The sequence below is a fragment of the Pan troglodytes genome, chromosome 22 (assembly GCF_028858775.2).
Source record: "Pan troglodytes isolate AG18354 chromosome 22, NHGRI_mPanTro3-v2.0_pri, whole genome shotgun sequence".
NCBI classification, from domain to species: Eukaryota; Metazoa; Chordata; class Mammalia; order Primates; family Hominidae; genus Pan; species Pan troglodytes.
In genome coordinates this window covers 28939686-28966544 of record NC_072420.2, presented here as the reverse complement: position 1 = coordinate 28966544, position 26859 = coordinate 28939686, and the positions used below count along the sequence as shown (strand labels likewise).

Below are 26859 nucleotides of genomic sequence, written 5' to 3'. Positions count from 1 at the left end.
AGAATGTTAGTTACCAGAAGTTGGGAGGGGTGAGGGCGTTTGGGGAGATGTTGGTAAAAGAATACAAAATTTCAACTAGAAAGAAGAAATAAGTTCAAGAGATACATTGTACAACATGGTGACTACAGTAATAACAATGTATTAGATTTTTTAAAAAAAGTAAGACAGTCATGTTTAAGCCAAATCCCAGAATGTAGTTGTTGGGTGTTGGTGATATTTGACTAAGGCTTTCTTCATGTCCTTGATAGGGTATGTATTTTATGGGCAATTATGTTGTTAGCAATTTTTCCAAAGTAATGATTCTTGTTAAGTGATGCAATCAGAATCCTGTAATTTAAGATTAGTCTATATGTGTGATGTGATATACTGTTGTGTATGTGTGATGTGATATATACTGTTATACCATTATAACAGAATATCACAGATAAGTGACTTGATAAGTTATTTGATGTGTGATGTGATATACTGTTAACAGTCACTTATTAAGGAAGTTACAAGTGCAACTAGTAACTTCATGTTCTTTTTTGTAAAGCATTTAAAATACTTGTTTACTATTCTTTTAAAATAATATAATTACAAAGTTAATACACATTCATTTCAAACTCTTAAACAGTCAATGATGCATACAAAAAATATTAACTATTTTCCACATCTTGAGTACAGAAATGTGAATATTCCCAAACACTATAGGTTTTTTTGCCCTATAGAACATTAAACAAATGTCTCATTTGAAAAAAAGAAAAGTATATCAATAAAACAATATATCACATCACACATATTAATATGCTGTTGTATCTCTATAACAGTATATCACATCACTGTTATATAAATATAACAGTATGTCACATCACACATACAGATTAAAACTGATAAAGATAGTAAGAATTAAAAAATAATAATGATCAAGCCCATTTCCATAGCTGAAAAGAGAAACAAGTTAATTCAGTGGTTTTTGTTATCTTCCATAACAAAACCCTATCAGAAAGGTAATCCTGAAAAAGTTAAGTCCCCTTTTCCTCAAAGTGGTAGGTATAAATGAACATTTTGGGCCTTGTTTACAATAACTAATAGCTATAAAGTATCAAGAAGACAACCTCTGGGATTATTGTTTCTATTGATCATAAAGCAATTGCATGTCTCCTTAAAATATTTAGTTGTATTACCATTGCATAAGAATTGTAAAATAGCCTAATGGATGGTAAGCAAACACAGTTACATACGGAACCATAGAGAATATGGCAGTATTTTTTTAAATTACAATTTGAAAGTCACTGTTTTAAGTTTTAGAGAATTTAGCCTGTTCTCATTTTGTATTGTAAGTGAAATTGTTTTAGTCCTTTTATCTTTTTTGTGTTTATAATTTATTTTACTATGTTGTCAATTTTCTTTTTGTCTTATATAGTCTTTGCTTGCTTGATTAATTCATTTTCTGTTTCATTTTTTAGATTCTAACTATGCTTTTAAATGTTTGAGCGATAACTTCTATTCCAAAAAGTCAAATTAAACTTGTTCTCTATTGTCGATGAAAATTGAAGAAAAAAACAAACCCCCTCCAAGATGTTTTATTTTTCAACTGTTTCCACACCATTGATATTAATTTTTTATAACCTCTTTACTTCTTTACTACCAGAATAAGACATTAGAAAGATTTTAGCATTTAATCTATTCTTTCCATCAACTCCCAGATTTATTCAAGAGAGTTAAAAAAAAAAACAAAACCCAAAAAACAAAACACACGCACACACAAAACCTGGCCTTACTTCCAAGTCTCCCTGGATACACAAGGAGTTTCTTTTCTTTTTTTTCTTTTTTTAATTATACTTTAAGTTCTAGGGTACATGTGCACAACGTGCAGGTTTTTTACATATGTACACATGTGCCATGTTGGTGTGCTGCACCCATTATCTCATCATTTACATTAGGTATATCTCCTAATGCTATCTATCCCCCCTTCCCCCACCCCACAGCAGGCCCCTGTGTGTGATGTTCCCCTTCCTGTGTCCAAGTGTTCTCATTGTTCAATTCCTACCTATGAATTTAGAAGAAAAAAACAACCCCATCAGAAAGTGGGCGAAGGATATGAACAGACACTTCTCAAAAGAAGACATTTATGCAGCCAACAGACATGTGAAAAAATGCTCATCATCGCTGGCCATCAGAGAAATGCAAATCAAAGCCACAATGAGATACCATCTCACACCAGTTACACAAGGAGTTTCTTTCCCTGATTCAGACTCTGTGACTGGAGTCTGCCAGTCAAAATATTCTTTCATTCTCGCTCCATTCCATTTCCAGTTCCACTGGTATCAGCAGGGCTGCTTAGGTCTTCCAGTTCCAGACTTTGTAAGTGGGAAGATGTTGCCTTCAGAAATGCAATGATTTGCAAAGGTATCTTCTCTTCAGCTGCACTCCCTGCTTGTGCCAGACACCAAAGGGAAAACATCTCCTACCAACAGTTTTATTTAGAGTTCTCAAAAACAATTCAGACTTGATGTGCTGAAACAAAAACTATCTTACCTGCCCTCATTTAAACCTAGTTCATTTCTGGTATTCTTTTTCTCAAAAAAGTAAAACCATTAAATTATGCAAGCTAGAAAGTTTGACAATCTTTTCCTTTTTCTTCCTATGTTCAAACCACTGCCATGACTTGTTGAATTATCACTCCTAAAGCATGTAGTCTCCATGAATTATATATTGCCCTCAGAGGATTACAATTGGTACTTTTTTGGAGGGGGATTAAAAAAATGTTTTAATGTACAAAGAACAGTCATACACACACTAGTTAATCAGATACACTTTATACCTTTGTATTAAAATTTTCATAGAGGAGGGGCTATTAAAAATGTCTAAGAAGTGGAGTGTTCCAATAGTCTGGATATTTGTCCTGCCCAAATCTCATGTTGAAATGTGGTCCCCAGTGCTGTAGGTGGGGCCTGGTGGGAGGTGTTTGGGTAATGGGAGCAGATCCCCCATGGCTTGGTGCTGTCCTTGCAACAGTGAGTGAGTTCTCCTAGGATCTGGTTGTTTAAAAGTGTGTAACAACTCCCCGCTCTCTCTCTTGCTCTCACTCTTGCCATGTGACTAGCGTCCTCCTTGAATTAGCCTTTTCCATGAATTAAAGCTCCCTGAGGCCTCCCCAGAAGCCATGCAGATGCCAGTGTCTTGCTTCCTGTGCAGCCTGCAGAACTGTGAGCCAATTAAATCTTTCTTCCTTCCTTCCTTCCCTCCTTCCTTCCTTCCTTCTTCTTCTTCTTTTCATTCTTTCTCTCTCTCCTTCCTCCCTCCCTCCCTCCTTTCTTTTCTTTTTTCTTTCTTTCTTTTTCTTTCTTTTTTTTTCTTCTTTCTTTCCTCTCTTTCCTCTTTTTTTTCTTTTTCTTTTCTTTTTTTTTTTGACAGAGTCTTGGTCTGTCACCCAGGCTGGAGTGCAGTGGCATGATCTCGGCTCACTGCAACCTCTGCCTCTCAGGTTCAAGCGATTCTCCTTCCTCAGCCTCCTGAGTAACTGGGACAACAGGCACCTGCCACCACACCCAGCTAATTTTTGTATTTTTAGTAGAGACAGGGTTTCACCATATTGGCCAGGCTGGTCTCTAACTCCTGACCTCAGGTGATCTGCCTGCCTCGGCCTCCCAAAGTGCTGGGATTACAGGTGTGAGTCACCGCACCCAGCCAAACCTCTCTTCTTTACAGATTACTCTGTTTCAGTTATTTCTTTATTGCAATGCAAGAATGGACTAACAGAGAGTGATTAAAAATAAAGGTGGTAAATACTGTCCAAAACATAGGTAGAATTTGTCCATTTCGTTCATATCCACTGCTACCATCTTGAACAAGGTTACTATTATTTCCTGCCTTGAAACTGGTAATAATCTCTCTATCATAGTCTCTCTTTATCCAATCTGGTTTCCTTTCAATCTCTTGGAAACATGCCATCGCATTTTCACATCCAATTATCTCACTAACAGCTTAAAATCTTTCAATGGCTTCCCATTGCTCTGAGGCTAAAAACCAAATTCTTACCTGGCTTATATGGCATATTATGATTTTTCTTGTATTTTTGCAGCCTTGTCCCACATTACAATAACCTCTATATTCTGCAGTTGGGCCATATTGCCCTTCTTTTAGCATCTTGCATGTGCTATGCTCCCTATACAACAGTGATGACAGCGCATGTATCTCCTCACATCCTCCAGATCTCAGCTTCATGATTCTTTCCTCTAAGATGCATTTCCTGACTTCTTAATCTGTGTCAGATTCTATATTATAATCCTTTTGAAACCATATTTCTTTCATTCAGAGCAAATATCAGTTTGGATTTACATATGTATATTCGTTTAATATTCCAGTCCTCACTAAACTGAAAGTTTCATGAGAACAAAATGGTGTTTTTTGTTTTTTTACATCATCGCCCCAGCACTTATCCAGTGCTGGGCACATAGGCATGAGGCAAATTTCTTTGGAAAAAACAAATGAGTTAATAAATGAATACATTTGCTACACTTTATTTTTTAACCCCGTTAATGTCTTTCTGGTGCTACTGGAGTATAACCAAACATCCTTCATTTCCAGATTTTCATGATCTTGGCTCCCGTATGCCTTCTCAACTTCTCATGGCACTCTTCTTTTGCTCTCTTTTTGCTCAATTTTATTTTATTTTTTTTGATACTTTTTGGCTCAGATGCATCATATACACTCTTACCCTGGGGATTTTGCCAGCATTCTTTATGTTGCTTCTAATTTTCCTATGGATGTGAGCCACATGAGTAATATAATATTGGCCCATGTTTAAGTGGTCCCTCCCAAAGAGGCATTTCTTTATCACTTTATTGTAAGTTGTCTCACTCACTCTCATCATTTTTTTCTATAACCTGTTCATTTTTACTGTTTTATTTATTAATTTATTTTCAGCAAGTAACGTTATCTAGTAGGGTGCAGGCTAGTTGGATTTAAATACTAGGCAGAAGACCTGAAATAGGACTCAGTAGAGGAGAAAAGAAGTCCAACATCCAAACGACACTCAGAGGGAGAATCATTCACAGAGAAGACTAAGAAAGGGCAATTTAAGAGAGGTTACTTGAGAGGTTGGGGTGGGAGAATCCTTTGAGCCCAAGAGTTAGAGGTTGCAGGGAGCTATGATTGCACCACTGCACTTTAGCCTGGAATATAGAGACCCTGTCAAAAGAAAGAAAAAAAAAGGAAAGAAAGAAGAAAAGGAAAGAAAGGAAGAGAAAGAAAGAAAGGAAGAAAGAAAGGAAGGAAGAAAGAAAAAAAAGAGAGAGAAAGAGAAAGAAAGAGAGGGAGGGAGGGAGGAAGGAAGGAAGGAGGGGAGGGAGGGAGGGAGAGAAGGAGGGAAGGAAGGAAGGAAGGAAAGAAGGGAAGGAAAAGAAAAAAAGGAAAAGAAAAATAATAAAATCTTGAAAGATTCCTTTAGTAATGCATCCCAAAACATGATGATCGCACAAGGTACTACCAACCCTCAGGCGAATTACACTTCTTACCTAGTCATTATTATTTTATCCATTAGAATTATTCATGTAATTGTGTTTATCCAGTTTACCTTTACATTTTTTCATCAAATATTCTCTGAAACTGGAGATTTCTCCATGTAGACACAGTTTATGCAGACACCAAATTCTTTTAGAAGTGTACATTGCACTACAGCCTTGAAAACAAAAATGTACATAAATATACAAGAAATTTTCTATTGTAAGTATTTTACTCTAGAGACAAATTTGAAAAGGATACAATATTCTATGTAAAAATTTTAACTTTCATAAGAAGTTATATAAACATTTGTTCACACATTAAATTTCAACAATATTCATTAATTGAAGTTTGACAGTGGATGAGTGAAATGTGAATTATTTGAGTCTAGTGGTATCTTTTTTCTTTTTATTTATATCCTCCAAAAGTCAGTGAGGATCAATTTCTTCTTTTATTTGACCAATTGGAATTTTGAAAAGTTTGATCTTGAATAAAATGTTTACCACGATCAAGCTAAAGGCAGATACCATTTTCTGCAATCCTAGTTGAGCTGATTTGGCTGTTGCTGTATTCACTGACACTTTTCCCTTCTTATTACACCATTAATACAGCAACACTGATAGCCCTGCATTTTAAAGGAAAGAAGTCAATCTTAGAATCTTAAATGCAAGTTTCAGGAGTACATGTCTTTCTTTGGGTACTAAAACAACTTGGCAAATTAAAGCTTAAAGCCCGTTATTAAAGCCACTGTTCTGCAGCTTCTCAGAAATATAATTGTTCAATTATTTTTGGCTTCATAAAGGTTTTGTGTGTGCATATTTTTAAAAATACCACCATAGATGTAAATCTTTTGAGTTTCATTTTAAAATGAGAAATGAGATTTAAACATTAATACAATGTCTTTAGTAAACAAGCTAGAGAAATACAAATGGACTATCACCATTAAATTAGTTTTAAAACTAGGTTTAAATTTACGTATTTGGTAAATCAAAACTCATGGAAATAATAACTGTGCCACATTAAGCTGTGGCAGGCCTATTTTTTTCCCACACAAACTGACAAAGTGTTTAGAGTTCAAAGAAAAAAAAATGTTAAATTAGTAAAAAAAAAAAAAAAATATATATATATATATATATAGTAGAAAATTTTCATGTATTAATATTACAGTGGGATACTTGGCTGCTTTCAGCCCTTAATCTTACTTCTTAATATGTGCCTTTTAAATTTTCTTTATTTCCTGGAACCAGAATGTGTTTATAACTTTTAAACATGCTTTGCCTTTCTTTACATTTCTTCTTAGCACAGGTAATCAACATATCTGGAACACGTGCATTCTGGGAATATTAATTCTGAAATGAAGGTTAGCGAATCCTCCTAGCTCTGCTTCACATTGAGACACAGAAATTTGAAATGTTTCAACTGACGTAACTTCTAGACTACTCTTCTCCACACTTTTGAATGGGCTCTGGAAAGAAGGGCCAAGAATTTTTCTTCTATTTTACATATCAGGGTTATGAGCTTAAGCGATAAGCTCTCTGAAAATATTTGAAGAGTCATGGAACCCACTGGATTTGCTAAGCCTCCTGGCTTGTGACTTTCTTGGTTATGGTACATTTTGAATCCTGTGGATTTGTAGTGCTGGCCAGTTAAATCCATCATCATGTTTTCTCTCTCATTGTTGAAAGACTGAAATAAGATGCACAGTGAATGTGTACTCAGTTTTTCCTTTTTAAAGTGAGAATGTGTGTTAAGCAATGCTAAATTATTCACCCTCCAGGAGGAATTGTGTTTTCTAGAAAGGGAAATCATGGTTTATTAAGCTGCATTATCATGAAATTTATTTAAACTCACAGGAATATTATTTAAGAATAATCTTCATGCTTCAGAGAGCCAGTATCAATTTCATGGAGAAAAGGGAGGGCTTTATTATTGATGCTTTTCAAAACCAAAATAATGTTTGTATAATCAGGCATAGCTAATTCTAAGAATAAATGTAAGTTAAAATATCAATTGATTTTCTATGGAAGGTGTGTATGTGTGTGTGACACTAAAATTGTTTGAAATAAGAGAAAATTGGTTATATATGTTTTGCTGCTGTTTGCAAATAGAAACATGTCTTAGCATTTTGAGGACAGCTTAAAATGCACCTGAAGTCTTCATTAGTTTTCTAGCATTCACTATGTCTTTTAGAAAATTATTTTTTTTTTTTCTGCTCTCTCACATAATGTCTTCCAAAGCTGTGATAGCAGTTTTGCGTAATTGCATTCAAATTACTGTAAAGTACGCCACACTATTGATGAACTACCTGGAAGCTTTGACTTGTACCTAAAATAACACATTGAGTAAAATTTTTAAAATTTTATTTCACAAGATACTTGGAAAGAAATACTGTATTATAATTATGCAAATTTTAATATTTAATATTTAACATGCACTACTTTTCCACTTTTAAAATTATACATTCATATAATGTTCACATTTTCAAATAGGAGAAGGCTCTCTCAACTGAATAGTACAATGTAACACATGTGATTTAGGAAAATCATTTACTCCTTAAGTTATGAAAGTCATTCGTAGCTTCCAATTATACCTCTCGGATCATTAATGGATAATAACATACAAACACATATTGTTTACTTTCCAACCACTTGAACCAGTTCATTTTTTCATTAGTACCATGCCAATGTGCTCATATCTGCCAATTCTCCCTCTCTAGAAAATATCTGTGTTAAGCCAACTTCAACACACAAAATTTTAACATGAAATTGCAGAACTTGGCTGTCTTAAAACACATCAGTACTTTCTTGTGCCTTTGGTGCACTTTCTGCTTTTGATATTTTTCTTGAAGGCAGAAAATAGCTATTAGTAATTAAACTTTAAAAATATATTAAAAAGTTGTATTACACTTGCAACTTTTAGAAAATAATCATATTTTACAACCAAATTATGGACACCTAGACTTTAAATAAATTTAAAATTTCACCTTATTCTTCATAAGTGACACATACATTGGACAGGCAAGAGCAGACCATATTTAGATGGCTGAAATCAGAGTAGCTGCTATCATCACCAACACATGGAAGCTCAAGGAAGGTTTTTATTTGATGACAACAATGCAACAAATTGTAACATCCTGTGCAGCTGAGATTCTTTTGTAGCAGGGTTATGAGTTTAACAATGTAATGAAGGTAATCTAATATTGACACATTTAATATCGTTTTTCCTTAAAAAGTTTACCGATACTAATACAATAGTACATTAGTTAATCTTCAGTTTCTTCTAAGGAATCAAAGCTGAATTGAATTGCCTATTTAAATTATGGGGCACTGCTTTTATTTAAAATAAAATTTGCTCTGGAGAGGGAATAACTCACCTGTTCTAGTTCTGCTCTTTCTCATGGAGATTGGTTCTCAGGAATAATATGATTCTTTTCATTTAATTCATGAAATATCCTTGTAAAAATAATCACACTTGTCCCTCAAGCCCGTTAAAGGCTGCTGGGCTGCAGATTTTTGCTTATTAAAACTAAAACTCAGCACTCAGCATGCTGACTTTTTTTTTTTTCTGGGAGGAGGGTGATGAGATAAAGTTTGCATAAGCATAAAGTCCTACTATGTTAAACTGCTGTTTGCTAAAACATTCTGACCCAGTAGCATAAAATTATACCTCCTTTACCCCTAGAAAAAGGAAAATTTTCTGAACAGTCCGTGGTCCAAGCCTATGCTTTTAGAAACGCTGTATTAATGATTTTGTTGAAAAATGTGCTTATAATGCAAATGTGCTTATTCAATTTTCATCCTTCTGTTCAGTGTATTAGTGACAGAACCACAAAGTATTAATCGGAACACTGGTTCACTCAGCTTAAGACTCTATCAGCCTTCCTTGCATGTAAGTTTGATCAAATGACTAAGTTCTGGCTGCTGATTTATAAACAAAAAATGATCTCTGCAACTGAAGTGTCATGTCTTTAAAAGATAGCTTCTTATTACATCTTTTTTTTTCCCTCCTTCTTGCTGGTTAGAGGCCATCTTTGAAGAAGTAAACAAGTACCATACAAAAGGGATGACAGAACAACGAAACAGAAGGTATTCTGATCCTGGATGATACCTAGGTCTTTTAGATCTACGTAAGATTAGTCTACATTTTAAGGTACACAGTATCAACCTTTGTAATTGTGAAACATTTTAAACACAAAGAAACGCACATATAAAACATAATAAGCACGCATGTCTGAATCACCCAGAATTAGTAAAAGTTAACTTACTACTAAATAACATAAACCGCTATAAGTAATTTTTCTTTATCTTTCTTTTCTAAAGAGTAAGTGTTGTTTTGTATTTGCTGTGTATTTTTCCTACCGTGTTTTTGTACAGGTATTCCAAATGCATGTATCTAACAAAAACATAGTATTTTTATTCCATTCAAAATATTTATATAGAGCATGTTATACTTTAGATCTTACAACTCTCCTTTTTTTCACCCACTCGTGCGTTTAATTAATTAATTAATTAATTTTGTGAGACAGAGTTTCACTCTTGTCACCCAGGCTGGAGTACAATGGTGCAATCTCGGCTCACTGCAACCTCCACCTTCCAGGTTCAAGCGATTCTCCTGACTCAGCCTCCTGAGTTGCTGGGATTACAGGAACCTGCCACCATGCCCAGCTAAATTTTTTTATATTTTTAGTAGAGACGGGCTTTCACCATGTTGGCCAGGCTGGTCTCCAACTCCTGACCTCGGGTGATCCACCCGCCTCAGCCTCCCAAAGTGATGGGATTACAGACATAAGCCATCATGCCCAGCCTAATTCATTTATTTTTATCATGTTTATAGAGGTATTTTGAATCTCTTTGTCATACTTTGTTTACTTACCTTGATTTCCATTGCTTTTCATTAATACAAACTATTTTCTGTTCATCTAGTAAAATAATTTGGTTGATTCTACTACGTAACTTTTCTTTACTTATTTGTGTTACACTTTCTATATCCATACTTTTAAAGATGAATTTTAAAATACATACATTACTAATAAACTATAAGGTAAATTTAAAAATCTCTATTTTACTCTTGAATGATGTGACAAAACGAGTATAGATTTTTTAGACCCAGCTTATTTATATCATTTTGATGATTAATACTTATATAGGCTTATCAAAAATCTTCCTTGATTTTTTTTCACCATTAATTCTTGTAGACTACTTGTTGTAAGTAGGCTCTTACCAGTTAGGATGTGGATTTTCCTGGAGGCACTTTACTTCCTAAAAAGAAAAGGAAATATCTGACAACCAATAATGGTACATTTCACTCGCATCTGTGTGAAGAGACCACCAAACAGGTTTTGTGTGAGCAACAAGGCTGTTTATTTCACCTGGGTGCAGGCGGGCTGAGTCTGAAAAGAGAGTCGGCAAAGGGAGATAGGGGTGGGATAGGGTGAGATAGCCGTTTTATAGGATTTGGGTAGGTAAAGGAAAATTACAGTCAAAGGGGGGGTTGTTCTCTGGCTGGCAGGAGTGGGGGTCACAAGGTGCTCAGTAGGGGAGCTTTTGAGCCAGGATGAGCGAGGATGAGCCAGGAGAAGGAATTTCACAAGATAATGTCATCAGTTAAGGCAGGAACAGGCCATTTTCACTTCTTTTGTGGTGGAATGTCATCAGTTAAGGCAGAAACCGGCCATCTGGATGTGTATGTGCAGGTCACAGGGGATATGATGGCTTAGCTTGGGCTCAGAGGCCTGACATTCCTGTCTTCTTATATTAATAAGAAAAATAAAACGAAATAGTGGTAAAGCGTTGGGACAGTGAAAATTTTTGGGGGTGGTATGGAGAGATAATGGGCGATGTTTCTCAGGGCTGCTTCGAGCAGGATTAGGGGTGGCGTGGGAACCTAGAGTGGGAGAGATTAAGCTGAAGGAAGATTTTGTGGTAAGGGGTGATATTGTGGGGTTGTTAGAAGAAACATTTGTCATGTAGAATTATTGGTGATGGCCTGGATATGGTTTTGTATGAATTGAAAAACTAAACGGAATAAGAGAAGGAGAAAACCAGGTATTAAAGGACTAAGAATTGGGAGGACCTAGGACATCTAATTAGAGAGTGCCTAAGGAGGTTCAGCATAGCCTTGCCAGCAAAGGTTATTTATTTACTTTAAGAGTTAAGAGTGGCCATTTGGGGATAGCACGAGGAGATCAGCTGTGATGGCTTGGAGAAACAGTGTAAACCGGCAGTGTAAACAAGAGCAGGGCATGTATGAGTAGTTGAGAATGGTGAATAGGGGTATGACTAGACAGAAGATAGTAGGGATGACAAGTTTTTTGGGGCGCAGTCTAGGTTGATCTGGTGTCTGGGATGAGACTGGGGCCTAATAAAAAGCGTCTATACAGGAGCTGAAATGGGCTGTACCTTGTAGCATTCCGAGGACAGGCCTGAATTCTGAGAAGGGAGAGTGGTAAAAGTATTGTTCAGTCCTTTTTAAGTTGGTGGCTGAGCTTGGTGAGGTGCGTTTTTAAAAGACCTTTAGTCCGTTCTGCTTTTCCTTAAGACTGAGGAGTGTAAGGGATATAAAGGTTTTACTGAATACCAAGAGCCTGAAAAACTGCTTGGCTGATTTAACTAATAAAGGCCGGTCTGATATCGGACTATATAGAGGTGGGAAGGCCAAACCGAGGAATTATGTCTGACAGAAGGGAAGAAATGACTGCGGTGACCTTCTCAGATCCTGTGGGAAAGGCCTCTACCTATCCAGTGAAAGTGTCTACCTAGACTAAGAGATATTTTAGTTTTCTGACTCGGGGCATGTTGACTAAAGCTAATTTGCCAGTCCTGGGTGGGGCAAATCCTCGAGCTTGATGTGTAGGGAAGGGAGGGGGCCTGAATAATCCCTGAGGGGTAGTAGAATAGCAGCTGGAACACTGAGAAGTGATTTCCTTGAGGATAGATTTCCACAATGGAAAGGAAATGAGAGGTTCTAAGAGGCGGGCTAGTGGCTTGTACTATAGCATAGCCTGCCTTTGCTGGTGTGTGGCGATTAGGCCTGGTGGAACTGCCATCTATAAACCAAGTGTGATCAGGGTGAGGAACAGGAAAGAAGGAAATATGGGGAAATGGCGTGAATGTCAGGTGGATCAGAGAGATATAGTCATGGGGGTCAGGTGTGGTATCCAGAATACTGTGGGAGGCCGAATTGAAGTCCGGGCCAGGAACAATGGTAATTGTGTGAGACTCAACAAAGAGTGAGTACAGCTGAATGAGCTGGGGAGCAGAAAGTATATGCATCAGGTGTGAGGAAGAAAACAGATTTTGGAAGTTATGAGAACTGTAGAGGTGAGTTGAGCATAGTTTGTGATTTTTAGGGCCTCTAAAATTATTAAAGCAGCGGCAGCCACTGCACGCAGATATGAGGGATAGGCTAAAACAGTAAGGTCAAGTCGTTTGGACAGAAAGGCTACAGGGCGCAGTCCCGGCTCTTGTGTAAGAATTCTGACCGCACTAACCATGCCTAGGAAGGAAAGGAGTTGTTTTGTGGAAGGGATTGAGGTTTGGGAGATTAGTCAGACACGATCAGCAGCGAGAGCACGTGTGTTTTTATGAGAATTACGCCAAGATAGGTAACAGATGAGGAAGAAATTTGGGCTTGACTGAAGTAATGGGGGCTGTCTGTGAAGCTTGCAGCAGTACAGCCCAGGTAATTTGCTGGGCCTGATGGGTGTCAGGGTCAGTCCAAGTGAAAGCAAAGAGAGGCTGGTATGAAGGGTGCAAAGGTATAGTAAAGAAAGCATGTTTGAGATCTAGAACAGAATAATGGGTTGTGGAGGGAGGTATTGAGGATAGGAGAGTATATGGGTTTGGCACCATGGGGTGGATAGGCAAAACAATTTGGTTGATAAGGCACAGATCCTGAACTAACCTGTAAGACTTGTCCAGTTTTTGGACAGGTAAAATGGGGGAATTGTAAGGAGAGTTTATAGGCTTTAAAAGGCCATGCTGTAGCAGGTGAGTGATAACAGGCTTTAATCCTTTTAAAGTGTGCTGTGGGATGGGATATTGGCATTGAGTGGAGGGGTAAGGGTGATTAGGTTTTAATGAGATGGTAAGGGGTGCATGAGCAGTCACCAAGGAGGGAGTAGAGGTATCTTATACTTGTGGGTTAAGGTGGGATACAAGAGGAGGACGCAAAGGAGGCTTTGGATTGGGAAGAAGGGCGGCAGTGAGATGTGGCTATAGTCTAGGAATAGTCAGGGAAGCAGATAATTTAGTTAAAGTGTCTCAACCTAATAAGGGAACTGGGCAGGTGGAGATAACTAAAAGGAGTGCTTAAAAGAGTATTGTCTAAGTTGGCACCAGAGCTGGGGAGTTTTAAGAGGTTTAGAAACCTGGCTGTCAATACCTGCAACAGTTATGGAGGCAAGGGAAACAGGCCCTTGAAAAGAAGGTAATGTGGAGTGGGTAGCCTCCGTATTGATTAAGAAGGGGACGGACTTACCTTCCACTGTGAGAGTAACCTAGAGCATCTGTGATGGTCTTGTAGGCTTCCGAGGCGATCCGGCAGCATCAGTCTTCAGCCGCTAAGCCAAGAAGATCTGGGAAGGAGTCAATCAGAGAGCCTTGGGCCAGAGTTCCAGGGGCTGTGGAAGTGGCTGCCAGGTGAGTTGAACAGTCCGATTTTCAGTGGGGTCCTACACAGATGGGACACGGCTTAGGAGGAATCCTGGGCTGTGGGCATTCCTTGGCCTAGTGGCCAGATTTCTGGCACTTGTAGCAAGCTCCTGGGGGAGGAGGTTCTGGAGGAACCCCTGGCAGCTGCGGTTCGGGCGTTTGGAGTTCTTGTGTGCTGGAGATGTGGCTGGGGTTTGTCTCACAGTGGAGGCAAGAAATTGCAACTCAGAAATACATTGCTACTTGGCTGCCTCTACTCTATTATTGTATAACTTGAAGGTGAGGTTAATTAAGTCCTGTTGTGAGGTTTGAGGGCCGGAATTTAATTTTTGGAGTTTTATTTAATGTCACGAGTGGATTGGGTAATAAAATGTATATTGAGAATAAGACGGCCTTTTGACATTTTAGGGTCTTGGGCTGTAAAGCGTCTCAGGGTTGCTGCCGAACGAGCCATGAACTGGGCTGGGTTTTTCATATTTGATGAAAGAGCCTAAATGCTAACTGATTTGGGAGAGGCCGGATAAAGAAAAAGAAGCATTAACCTTGACTATGCCTTTAGCTCCAGCCTCCTTTTTAAGAGGAAATTGCTGGTCAGGTGGAGGAGGGCTGGTCGCGTCGCGGAACGAAACTATAAGCCGGACTGGGTGTGAGGAGGGGAGGTGATAAAAGGATTATAGGGTGGGGGAGCAGAGGCTGAGGAAGAATTGGGACCTGGCTTGTCCTGGCGAGGAGCAGCCTGGGGAGGAGGAGAGAGGTCAGATGGGTCTGTAGAAAAGGAAGATTAGAAAGACTCAGCGACGCTTGGGGTTGGGACTGAGAGGACAGGCGGGAGGGAAAGGAGGAGGATTTGGGACGAGTCACATTGGGAACAGAGAGTACGGAGAGAACAATGTGTAAAAGAATGCCTGGACGTCAGGCACCTCAGACCATTTGCGCATTTTACGACAAGAATTATCGAGATCTTGTGGGATGGAAAAATCAAAAGTGCCGTTTTGTGGCTATTTTAGAGCCTTTGTCAAGTTTGTATTGGGGCCAAGCGGTGTTGCAGAATGAAATAAGATGCTTAGATTTTAGGTCAGGCGAAAGTTGAAGAGGTTTTAAGTTCTTAAGAACACAGGCTAAGGGAGAAGAAGGAGGAATGGAGGGTGGAAGGTTGCCCATAGTGAAGGAGGCAAGTTTAAAGAGAAGGGTAGAGACACGGAGAAGGGGGTGGGGAGCAGCCCTGGGCTGCAACGTGGGTGAGCAGCCAAAGCAGGCGTCCTTGCAATTGACTTGCCACCAAGGGAACATGGGCGAATGATCAAGGAAGGCGTCCCCGTGGAGATCAGACACGAATGGAACGTGGGTGAATAATCCAAGAGGCATCTCGGCGATGATTAAACACCAAGGTAAGGCTGTCTTCCCGAGTCCGTGACCGGCGCCGGAGTTTTGGGTCCACGGATAAAATGTGTCTCCTTTGTCTCTACCCGAAAATGAAAGGAACTGAAATTAACAGAAGGGAGAGATTGAAGTGTGGCGCCAAGCTTGAAAGGAGAAAGAGGTTGAGGGATAGTGAGGGAGGTTGGAGAAGAGAGTAAAAAGAGGCTGCTTACTGGATTTGAAATTGGTGAGATGTTCCTTGGGCTGGTCGGTCTGAGGACCTGAGGTTGTAGGTGGATCTTTCTCGTGGAGCAAACAGTAGGAGGACAGGGGATTGATCTCCCAAGGGAGGTCCCCCGATCGGAGTCATGGCACCAAATTTCACTCGCGTCCGTGTGAAGAGACCACCAAACAGGATTTGTGTGAGCAACAAGGCTGTTGATTTCACCTGGATGCAGGCGGGCTGAGTCTGAAAAGAGAGTCAGTGAAGGGAGATAGGGGTGGTGCCGTTTTATAGGATTTGGGTAGGTAAAGGAAAATTACAGTCAAAGGGGGTTGTTCTCTGGCTGGCAGGAGTGGGAGGTCACAAGGTGCTCAGTAGGGGAGCTTTTGAGCCAGGATGAGCCAGGAGAAGGAATTTCACAAGATAATGTCATCAGTTAAGGCAGGAACAGGCCATTTTCACTTCTTTTGTGGTGGAATGTCATCAGTTAAGGCAGGAACCGGCCATCTGGATGTGTATGTGCAGGTCACAGGGGATATGATGGCTTAGCTTGGGCTCAGAGGCCTGACAGGACACATAAACATGATTTTCAGGAAGAAAGTCATCAAATTTTAAATGACCCCTGAACCATGGAAGGCAAAAACTCTGGCCTTAATGTTTTAGGAAATAAACAAATAGTTTCTTAATATGCTGCTGAATATAAAATTATTTTTATTTTCTTTTTTTTCATTCTAATCTTTAAATTTTTCTCCTTTTGCCCAAAAAGTTAACAAAGACAAATTATAAATCTTTGCATATACAAAAGGCTATCAAAATGATGGAAAAAAGGATCTCATCATTTAAGTTTTCATGAAATATTTCAAAGATTTGCAAATAACTGACATTGTTATAATCCATAAAATAGTGTAATGCTAAAACTAGAAACCACAGAGTAATACTGTCCAGGTATGAATTCTGTATGTGCTACTTATTCATTGGTGACCTTTGACAATGTATAGCATCTCTCTAGACTCCATTTTACTCATCTGTAAAATGAAAGGTATCTTTCACGTAGAGTACTCATAAGAATTAAATGCATTATAGAACAATGAAGGAAATGTAGTAAATTCAATATAAGTGTTAAATAAACAGGTTCAGTGGCATTCATGTACCAGCCACCTACCCTAACTTATCCTATATTCACATATTTGCTTTAGATTTTCTGAGCATAAAACATTACAAATATTGTTTTAGTTAATGAATTGCTTCATAATATATCGCTCCCAAAATAAGTGGTGTAAAACCATAACATTTATTTTCTCACAGTTTCTGAGGCTCAGGAATTTAGGAGTTGCCTAGTGGGATGCTTCTGGCTTGAAGTCTCTCACAAGTTTGCAGCCAGAGGTGCAGTCATCTGAAACTTTCACTGGGGTTGGGAAATCGAGCTTCAAGTTTGCTCACTCACATGACTTAGCTAGGAAGCCTTAGTTTCTCCCCACATGGATCTTCTCAATAGGGCTGCCTGGGTGTCCTCACAAGTCAGCTGGCTTTCTCTCCAAGTGAGTGCTCTGAGAGACAAGATGAAAACTACAAATATCTTGTATGGCTTATCTTTCTGTGTCGCATCTATCATTTCAACAATGTTTCATTCCTAAGGAGTCAGTAAGGACAATCAGATTCAAGGGGAGAAAATTAACTCTGTCATTTGATGAGAAAGCATCAAATAATTTGTAAACATGTTTCAAACCACTATAAATACAATTGAGCCTCCTATTCCATCCTGACCATCCATTTCCTTTACCTCCTTCTGTAGAAGTGAGTGCTATCCTGAAGTTGATATGAGTTGCATAATCTCCCAAATCAAGCTGGGTACAGGTGACATATATGCCCAAGATGCAAATTCCCTACTGTATCTGATTGTGAGTGCCTTACACAGCCAGAGCTATTGCTGCAAATTGAGAGTAGCCTCTTCTATTAGCCTGGGTATGCAGTACAATATCATTAAGTGTATCATGAAATATTAAGGTTTATCATGTGTGCTATGACATAAAAACCATTTTTAAAGAAATAAATAGTTCCAGTGATCCCTGAAGCCAGAAACATTGCATCTTTAGCCCTTAAGAGAGACAGAGAGAGCAGGAAGAGTGGCAGCTTGGAGACTGTAGGTGGGAGGAAAAGGAATTGCCAGTTCAGTAAACTTTGTCAATGCATTATTCTCCCACTTCAGACTTCCGAGGGCCACATTAAATTTCATGGCATTTAAAAATACGTTTTTTAAAACAAAAAAAGTTCTATCTTAGAACTTTATTGTTGTGGTGTTACAACTTAAAGAACCAGAGAACCAGATCATCTTAAGGTAAACAACATTCTTTTGAGAAAGACACATGATGATGGGAACAAGGAACTAATTAATCTTGAGATTTAAATCAAGGAAAGAGCAATGGGTATGGTTTCTGTCACAAGGAACTGACAGGAAGTACATAGATAAGAAGGCTACTACATTTTTGACGGAAGTATATTGTGATTTTGTTGATGATTCCTGGTTGATAACTCCCATAGCCCCTTTTATACCCTTCTATTATAATGCTGGGGCACTTTAGGCCTCAGGAGCAGACCTCATGGAACAGAAACTCTCTTGCTCTCTCTGAAATTCTCCTGTCCTTCTTCCACAGGCAAGACTCTAATCTGATTGTAGTTCAAAATATTCTCATTCCATCAGGGCATGGTGGCTCACACCTGTAATCCCAGCATTTTGGGAGGCCAAGGCGGGCGGATCACTTGAGGTCAAGAGATCGAGACCATCCTGGCTAACATGGTGAAACCCCATGTCTACTAAAAAATACAAAAATTACCTGGGTGTGGTGGTGTGTGTGTGCCTGTAGTCTCGGCTACTCGGGAGGCTGAGGCAAGAGAATCGCTTGAACCCAGGAGGCAGAGGTTGCAGTGAGCCAAGATCGTGCCACTGCACTCCAGCCTGGCAACAAAGAAAGACTCTGTCTCAAAAAAAAGAAGAAAAAAAAAGTTCTCATTTCGAAGAAGGTCCCTGCTCCTACCCTAGAAGAAAGAATGCTACACAAAGAGGCCAAGAAAAGTCTGAAGAGACAAGCCTCATTGGGTTTAGATTATGTGTTATTTGTCCAGTCACATTTCTACACGGTTGTCAATTGTGACTATGTAATGAAGCCTCCATAAAACCCCAAAAGGATGGGGTTCAGGGAGCCTCCAGATAGATGAACATGTGGAGGTTCCTAGAGGGTGGCAAGCCCAGGCAGGGCATGGAAGCTCCATACCCCTTCCCCCATACCTCACCCTATGCATCTCTTCATCTGTATCCTTTGTAATTTCCTCTATAATAAACTAGTAAAGAGAAGTATTTTCCTAAGTTCTGTAAGCCACTCTAGCGAATTAATTGAGCCCAAAGAGGGGATTTTGGAAGGCCCAACTTGAAGCTGGTTGGTCGGAATTTCTGGAGGCTTAGATTTGTGACTGGTGTCTGAAATCAAGAGAAGTTTAGGGGACTGAGTACTCAACATGTGAGAGCTGACAGGTAGATAGTGTTGGAGTTAATTGGAGGATACCCACTTGGTATCCACTGAGGAGTTGCTTGGTGGGGGGAAAAGCTCCCTCCCCTCACATTTGGTCACAGAAGCCTTCTTTTTTGATGTTTGCTGTGGGTGAGAGGAGATGAAAAACATAGTTTGAGAGTTGTTTCTAAACAATTGTCAAGGAGATCTGGCTGTTTCACATCTAAAGCAAGACTTGGGTTTCCATTATCATGAGATGGTCACCTTCTAAGGAATTCCCATTTCAGATGTGGACAGGCAGATTCACGGACAAGGAGTACCTTATCAGAACCTAGGGTTTACATGGACATGTGTAAGGGAGATTTTTCCCCAGAGAAAGAGACAAAGGTCCAATCAAGAATCTCTCAGAACCCTAAAGTAAAGTGTTTTCAAAATAGCTACTCAGTGAGATTTCAGAATATCACCAACCAGTGACTGCTGTATGCCTTCTGACTTTCTCCTTCGGATTGGGCATGTTTATTGTGGGTATTCTCCCCCCATGTCAGGTATGTGGTGGCAGACAACTTGCCATTTTAGTTGATAGGTCATTGGACCAACAGGGGCCATATCCAGATGCATGAGAAACTACTATACATTCTTGATGACCCTGGTCTTCAGCCATATGCAATGATGAGATAGGACAGAATAGTACCGATTCCTTTGTGGAGATGGAAAGTATGTTCAAAACATGGAAGGAATGTAATAGTTTGGCAACCAGAATAGTGGACTGTTGAAGAGACAATGTCTTTGATTCAGCATAGCATATACCTGGGTCTGGCCAATAGGAGGTGGAGGGAAGTGATATAAGTGAATTTCAGGCCTAGATTCGAAGATATCTCACATGACCCTCCAATTTGACAATGGACTTGAACGTCCTGTGTTTTAGGTGGCAGAGCTACAAGATCACTAGAACTTTGGTAGGTATTGTGCATAATGTTTGTTACATAGAGACACATGTATATACTTATACATACATATACTCAGATTTGTAATAGGAACACTTCCCTATTAATTTTATATGTTCCTTATAGCCAATACTGTGTGGATGTTGAGAAAGTAGGAAATATTTCTGAAGACCATATTACTAAAACAGTCATCACTGGGAACTTTTGGGAAGGGTGAGCCTGTTGAGTTTCTTCTCTGTAAAATGTGGATTGAAAAGACATAATTTTCCTGCTATTTGGAGGATTAGCAATCATACATGCAAAACACCAAGCAGAAAGCCTGGTATGTGCAGTGTTGATAATTGCTAAGTATTAGGGGTAATGCTCTTGTATTTTCAGAATTGAGAGAAATTATGAAGAATATATTATTTTTCAAATGGTGCAAACGCTGTCTCATCAAATGAGATATTAGGTTTAATTACTATTTCTGGCCCTCATAGAATGCATCATTTGACAATTGTATTTCTTGAATTTTCACATCTAAATGTTAGAAAATAGTTGCATAGAGCTTACAGGACATATGTTCAACAATTTTGAACACAAAGTGAGATTTCATCTTATATTTGTACTACTTGGGGGTCCGACTCAGTTGGATCCAGCTGTGGGGCGCAGATGTGTTAAAGGATGGAGCAAAAGGAGAGGAGTAAAGATGCAGATTGCAGACCTGCTGTGGTTTGTTTGAACAATTATTCAGAACTCTGGCACAGTTCATCCTTGAACAACGCATTAGTTATGGGCGCCAACCGCCAACATAGTAAAAAACACCACATATAACTTTTAACTCCTCAAAAACTGAATTACTAATAGCTTACTCTTGACTGGAAGCCTTATTGATAACATAAACAGTCGATGAACACTGATTTTTATGCTATATATGTGATATACTGCATTCTTACAACAAATAAGCCAGACAAAAAAAGTTAATTAAATCATAAGGAAGAGAAAATATTTTTACTATTCATTAAGTGAATAAAAGTCTTAATTCTCATTGTCTTCAGGCAGAGTAGGCTGAGGAGGAGGAGGAAGAAAGGGGGTTGGCTTTACTGTCTTGGGATTGGCAGAAGGAAAGAAAGTCTGCGTATAAGTGAATCTGCACAGTTCAAATCCCTGTAGTATGAGAGTCAACTGCACTTGCTCTCTATTGTATGAATAGAAATTCTTCATATTCCACATCTGAAAATATAAAACCAATTTATATGCAAGGTTGTACAACATGCATTGTTTAGGAGAATTGCCTTTGGGGCTGGATCATTTGGCTGTTTCCTTTTATTGTACATTTTTCTCATTTTTTTCCCCCTCTGGTTTAGATTGTTCTGTCTTCCTTTGATTGCTTCTTTTTCTACTGTTATTCCTATTACTTTAACTATTTAGCAGTTTTATAAAGAATATAAGAAAACTGTAAACATTGATTAGTCTTCTAACAATATGTTACTTACATCTACAAAAAGAATAAGCAAATAAAAATATTTTTTTCAACTTTCTATAGTTAAAAATAAATTATTTAATGATACTTTTGAAAATAACTGATGTCAAACCCTTATAAAACATTGTCATCAGCTAATTGTAAATGGATGAGAAACATGAATTAAGTTTCCATCAAAAACACACACATTTAAAAATTTAAGCACACTTTATTTGGCAAATGTCTTTTTGTATTTTTCCAACTTCAAAATATTTGAAAATAATTTGAGTGTTTTTTCTGAACATAAAAAGTCATAGGATATTTATTTTTGTGAAAATTCAAGAAAAAATGCTGAAAAAAGTCATGATGTGATTTCTACAGGAATAATTATCAAGCAAGTAATGCTGTCATCCTGATAACTTCTTGGATTGTTTCAGATGTAATTACCTGAAGGAAATGAACAGCCTGTTTTGAAAACCAAGGGCAGGTTGGAAAACAGGAAACTATTATGAACCAAAGTTATGAAATTATGCTGCTTACTTTCAAATATGAAAGAACAGAATCTTCCAACTTATTTAAAAATACATTTCATATTGCTAATAGCATTTATTAAACTTAATATAAGAAAAAAAATGTACTGTATCATTGGCTTCAAATAATTGTTAACCAATTTGACTTTGCCTCTTGTAATATTAAACAAAATTCCACTGGAACTAGTGGTGACCATATCAGTCAGGACCCTCGTTAAGGGATAGAAATCTTCCTTCACCAGTCTTAGACACAAATGTTCAATACATTTTTAAAAATAAAAAGAATATATGGGATCACACAGTTAAGAACTCCTGGTCCTGGGCTGATTTTTGTTATGGCAGCATCCAGAGTCTCACTTTCTGACTAATTTTTCCTCATTTATTGGCTCTTTCTTAAGACAGTATTTCACAAAACAGCATGAGAAGCTCCTGGCTCCTACGTTCCCAAAATAATAACATCAGGGAAAAACAAACACCTCCTTTTGTACAGTTCTAGCAAAGAGCCTAACATGATCGTGGCCATGCTGTGTGATGTGTTCATGTGTTCTATTTGCCTCAGTCATCAGGAGATCGTGGACACACAGGGAGCAGGGGCGGTGCCAGCCAACCAGATGTCCTGGGGGGTGAGGGTCATTAATTTCTCAATAATTAGGACTAGTATTTCCAAAAGAAATAAGAAAGGATACTGGACAGGTAATAATCTCAGTGATTATTTAATATTGTTCTAATACTCTCTACTTACTGTCTACTTACAAAGTCTATAAAATTATTTATACTATCTATTATTCTGATGCAGTGTGTTATAGCAGTTACTTTTCTAAACTGTGACAAAAAGGAAAGATTTCATTTTCCCTGTCTGGTTAATTGTATTTTCTTTCAAAACAACCTGATGTGTTTGAATTGAAAAGAGCTAGAAAAAGTTTACCCTTCATGGGTGGAACTTTTTTCTTAGTTCCTATTTCTTTTTCTTAGAGATTTCCTTTGTGGTTCTCTTCCCTCTTCTCTTCCCTTCAATTCATCGATGAGGCTGGTACCGGAAGCCTGGCCCTGAGTGTTCATTCAGGTAAGTAGGGCTTCCGCCTCGAAAGGCTCGAGGTTGAGATAGACAGACAGGACTCTCAGAGAAGGGAGATATGGATAGAGTGATTGAGGCTACTGCTTGGGCTTAAGAAGAAATTTCTTCTTGGATCTTTGGTGGTTTATTTGTTTTCCTGTACTACTCACATCATCAGAGTGGTAAGATTAAAAGCCAAAGTCAACAAAATAGGAGAAAGTCCAGGGAAAAGCAGCTTAGGGAGTAAGGTATTCAGCCTCCAGAATATGTGAAAGGCATTGTGGAATCTTGTGCTATTAAGATTACAAAAACAGATTGCAAGCCGTGGTGTCTTAGTCCATTAGAGCTGCTATAACAAAATACTATAAACTGGGTGGCTTATAAACAAGAGAAATTTATTTCTGTCAGTTTTGGTGGCTGAGAAGTCCAAGATCAAGGTACCGGCAAATTCAGTGTCTGGTGAGGGCTCATTTCTCTCATAGAAGCCTTCCAGCTGTGTCCAAGGAGCTCCCTGGGGTCTCTTTGTTATGAGGGTGGAACCCTCATAACATCGTGACCCCCCAAAGGCCTCACTTCCTAATACTAACACTTTGGAGAAGTAGGATTTCAACATAGGAATTTTGGAGGGGCACAAATATTGAGACAATAGCACCTGGCTACTGATGAAGTCTGTCCTGTGTGTTTATCTCCTTTTACCACTTCTGTGATCAGAAGAAGACTGGGGGAGGATTCTGACCTCATATTCGAGATTATCATATTCTCTTCGATGATGGAAATATTAGTCATATAAGTTGCCCTTTATGTAGTTTTACAAAATATCCCTTTGGAAAGAACTAGAACACATGAAAAGGTAGTGAGACTTGGTTTCTGTGTCACTATACTCCATGAATGTGATTATTGAAACAGGTATTCCTGAAGTCTTTTCCCACTTGGAGTAGGCAGCTACTGACTCTCAAGACGTGTGTGTTTTATAGGTCTTGAGTATTTGCATACACGTCAAAAATTAGGTCACAGGGAAATGGCATGAAAAGAACAAAAGCACAGTTTAAATTTCCCATAACCAGACCAAGCTATCAAAACTATTTTTTTATTATAATCAGGTTAAGAGATTATATGTTTTAAGAGTTTGGCATTTTTTAAAAACAAGTGAGCAAAATTATGTATTAAAAATAAGAGACCACAGGTTATAAAAGGAGGATTATCCTTAAATATAAAGAGCTTTTTAAAAAGTATAAATAAATCAGGGTGTATATTAAGTATTCAATTTGCTTTGCAGCTTCTTGAACAATTTAAAAGGGAACATTTTGTGAAGAAAAGGAAATTAGTGGTGATTTCTTAAAAAAATAAAATTTAAAAGATATTTTCTGACATTTTTGTCATATTTTGAAAGAATTCTATTTGTATAATATTAAGTATTTTAATCCTCTTTGCTTATTTTACATTCCATTTTTAACAAACTAGGCAAACAATGTTTTTGTTAGTGGTAATTAATCTACACATCCTGTTTGTGTTTTAATTTAAACTGTTCTCATGGAGTTAAGCAATATTTCTGTAATTCCTGTTTTAGTTTATGAGTGAGTCAGAAAATATTTACTATGCACAAATAGGTATAAGAATAACAATTGTTGTAGTCCTTAAATCATCAATCATTGTCACCTACTGTATTAGCCCATTTTCACACTGCTATAAAGTATACCTGAGACTGGGTAATTTATAAAGGAAAGAGGTTTAATTGACTCACAGTTCTGCATACCTGGGGAGGCCTCAGGAAACTTACAATCATGGTGGAAGGCAAAGGGGAAGTGAGTACCTTCTTCATGATGTGGCAGGAGAGACAAAGAGAGACTGAGGAAGTGCTGCACTTTAAAACCATCAGCTCTCTTGGTAACTTTCTTGCTATCAGGAGAATGGCATGGGGAAATCTGCTCTCATCATCCATTCACCTCTCCACTACAATTTGAGATGAGATTTGGGTGGGGACACAGAGCCAAATCATATCACCTACACTTCATGAAAATCTTGTTAGTATAAATATATCAACACTTAAGCACTCTTTATTAGTATGACATGTATTTTTTAGTATAGTATGTAGACACATAATAAGGCAAATAATTGCTATACTAATACTAGCTAGCATTTCTCTAACACTTTTTTGTATGATAGACATTATTCTAAATGTTCTAGATGTGTGAACCTATTTAATCCTCAAGGCAACTTAATGAAATAGTTATGATTATTATCTGGATTTTGTGATGAAGAAACTGAGCACAAAAAGTTTAAGCACTGGCTAAAAGTCATGCAACTGTGTAAAATCCCATCATTTTATTTGCCATACTTTATTATTTTCTAAAGTTGTTTTGAGCATGCATTAGAAGGGTGCTCAAAATTAAAGTGTTATTTTTATAACAATTTTTGTAAGTAATATATATCAATTATATCACACAAAATATACTAAATTTGCTTTCTAACAATAATACAACTTCCTAAAATTAAGAAAAATAAGGAAATAAAAAACAAGTACTGCCATGTGTCACTTAGTGATGAGGATACATTCTGAGAAATGCCTCGTTAGGCAATTTCATCACTGTACAAACAACATAGTGTTACTTATGCAAACCTATTTGGTACAGCCTACTACACACCGAGGCTACATGGTGTATATAAGTCTATTGCTCCCAGACTACAAACCTGTACAGCATGTTACTGTACTAAATGCTATAGGCAATTATATCACAGTGGTATTTGTATACCTAAACATATGTAAACATAGAAAAGTACATTAAGTATAAAGTATAAAAGATAAAAAATGTTATACCTCTAATAGGGCACCTACCATGAACAGACTTTACTGAACTTGAAGTTACTCTGGGTAAGTCAGTGAGTGACTACCGAGTGAATATGAAGGCGTGAGGTATTACTGTACAATACTGTAGACTTTATAAACACTATACATTTAGGCTACACTAAATTTATTAATATTTTTATTTAATAATAAATTAACTTAGATACCATAACATTTTTGTTTATAATTAACTTTTTAAACTTTTAACTCCTGTAATAACAGCTTAATACATGAACACATTGATAGCTGTAGAAAAATATTTTCTTTCTTTATGTCCTTTTAAGCTTTTTTCCATTTTTAATTTTACTTTTAAAACTGTTTTTGCTAAAAACTAGAAAACAAAAATACACATTAGCCTGAGACTACACAGGGTCAGGATCATCAATACTACTGTCTTCCACCTCCATATCTTGTCCCACTGGAAAGTCTTCAGAGCCAATAACGGGCATGGAGCTGTCATCTCCTTTGATAACAATGCCTTCTTCTGGAAACCTCCTGAAGTTCCTGCCTGAGGCTGTGGTACAGTTAATGTTTTTCTTTTTAATTAGTAGAAGTACACTCTAAAATAACAATAAAAACTATAGTAAATACATAAACCAGTAACATGGTCATTTATTATCAAGTATTATATATTGTACATAATAGTGTGTACCACTTTTACATGTCTGGCAGCCCAGTAGGTTTGTTTATACCAGTATCACCACAAACATGTGAGCAATGCATTGAACTGTGTAGGACGTTACCATCGCTACTGTGTCACTAAGTGATGGAAATTTTTCAGCTCTCTTATAATCTTATAGGACCATTGTATATGCAGTACATTGTTGA

General features: G+C 37.8%; 1 long non-coding RNA gene across 1 annotated transcript; it reads left to right on the top strand.

Moving 5' to 3' along the window:
• LOC104006148 (uncharacterized) lies at positions 1 to 26593 on the top strand. Its single transcript, XR_001712441.3, has 6 exons — positions 1 to 249; positions 6785 to 6844; positions 9294 to 9372; positions 9506 to 9569; positions 14008 to 14123; positions 23108 to 26593. It is a non-coding gene; the product is annotated as an uncharacterized LOC104006148 (long non-coding RNA).
• Positions 26594 to 26859: the final 266 nt, after the last annotated feature.